The sequence below is a fragment of the Octodon degus genome, unplaced genomic scaffold (assembly GCF_000260255.1).
Source record: "Octodon degus isolate 3935 unplaced genomic scaffold, OctDeg1.0 scaffold00009, whole genome shotgun sequence".
In the NCBI taxonomy this organism is placed as follows: Eukaryota; Metazoa; Chordata; class Mammalia; order Rodentia; family Octodontidae; genus Octodon; species Octodon degus.
The window spans coordinates 14,550,380-14,552,541 of NW_004524585.1; positions in this window are offsets into that span (position 1 = coordinate 14,550,380).

The window sequence follows — 2,162 nt, forward strand, 5'->3', positions numbered from 1 at the left end:
AAAAAAAAAAAAGAAAGAAACACAGAAAGAGAGTTGGCCAAATAGTTCAGTGGATTAAAGCACCTGCAAGCAGGTGCAGGGGCTGGGGTTTAATCCCTGGGCCTGCCATGCCAGCCCCACCCCTGGGTGCATTGAGATGATAATTGAGACTGGGCATGGTGGCACACACCCGTAATCCCAGCTCTTGGGAGACTATAAACAGGTGGATCATTATAAGTGTGATCTGTAGTGAGATCCTAAACACCCTGTAGCCCCTTCCGTAAAATCCAAAAAAAGAAAAAGAAAAAGAAAGAAACACAGAAAGGTCAGGAGGAGGTGGAAATGGAGAAATAGGGTTCACGGAGTAGAATAAAAGGTATCTCAGGGCATGTGAACCCTAAACCCATTTCTTGACCAATTATTGTGACCAATAAAAAATAAAATTTCTGATTATAAAAGGGTAAGTCCCATGCTTACCCCTGAAACAGGATGAGACTAGGCAACAAGTGAATCTTTCATGGAGTACCAGGAGGGAAAGGCAAGCTAGAAAAAGCCAACAGTCTGTGGCCACTAAGAACACGTTTTGATGGCCCAATCTAAGGAAGGTTTTCTACAAGTGGAATAAGAGCATCCATGACAGTGGCCAATCTGCCGACACAAGAGGTATTCAAGCAGTGAAGCAGTGGAGCGAGCCCCTTGGAGAATTGAATCCAATGGTCTTTGTGGCTGGGAGCTGATCCCTAGAGACTCCTTCCTCTTACTATTCATGCCCCCACTTTTTCTTGCTCTTGAATGTAAACCTTATGTAGTCTCTTTTATTGAAAAAGTTGCAAATAGAAATCGGGGAAGTTGGGCCACGGAGATAGCTCAGTGGACTAAGTGCCTGCTTAGGCAAATGCAGGGGCCAGGGTTCAATCCTGAGCACCACATGCAGAGCCAGCCACCTGGGGCGTGTTAGTGCATGCCTGTAATCCCAGCGTTGGGGAGCCTGAGACAAGAGTATCACTGTAACTGTGAGCTGTGTAGTGAGACCCTATACGAAATACATAAAATTAAAAAAAAAAAAAAAAAAAGAAATCAGGGAAGCTGTTTCTAGGGTGAGGTGGCCGCCTTCTTGTGCCCTCTATCACTCTCTTGGCTTCTTGCTCACTCCCACACTTTCTCTGAGGGAAGCCAGCTGCCACACTGTGATCTCCCCTAAGGGGTCCTTGAGAAAGGGATTAACACGTCTGCCTGACAGAGCATTCTCAAAGCCCACCATGAGCTTGGTACATGGACTTAGGACAGGTCTTTACCCTAGATGACCTTTGCAGTAGCAGTGGCCTCACTGACATCTTGATTGTAGTCTTGTGACAAATCTTGAACCACAGGCATCCAACTAAGGCAATGTCGGGTTTCTTGACACCCAGGCCATGAGCTAATAACCATATATTGTTGTTGTCTAGTTTGAGGTACTTTGTTACACAGGAATAGATAACTGGTATATCCTTTAAATTCCTTCTTATCTTACTCTTGATTCATTCATTTGAGAATTTATTTTAATAAAGGCGTTATTATTATGGTTATGTTTATGTCCATCTGTGAAAATAAATGTGTATGTCTTTTTTTAAAAAATCCTAATTGACACATGATACTTGTACATATTCATGAGACAGGGCTTGTCACATAGTTCAGGTTGGCCTTGAGCTCACTATATAGCTAGCCCAGGCTGTCTTCAAACTCATGACAATCCTGCCTCAGTCTTCACATACTTGGATTGTAGGTATGCACTGTCACAACCAGCTTGGGTCTTATACACAAAAATTCTATCCATATCAATGTTCTAATCTGTTTCTTCCGTGCAACTTGTAATTTTCAATCTGAAACTTGTTATCTTCAATCCCATTTCGAATTGATTCTCATATAAGGTGAGACACAGGTGTCTAGTTTGACTTTTTGTGTGGTTACCCAACTTTCCAGTGCCACTTTCAGGTTGGCCTTTTTCCAGTGAGTTTCCTTATGCCTGGCTGAATACTGATTGACTGGAATTAGGTGAATTTACTTCTGCATTCTCTGTAATGGTCTAATGGTCTGTATGTCTATTTTATGCCAGTAGCAGATTGTTTTGTTTTCTAAAACTTTGTAGTATTTTTGAAGTCAAGTGATACTCCAAGATTTGTGGGGTTTTTTTGTTTTTTGTTTTT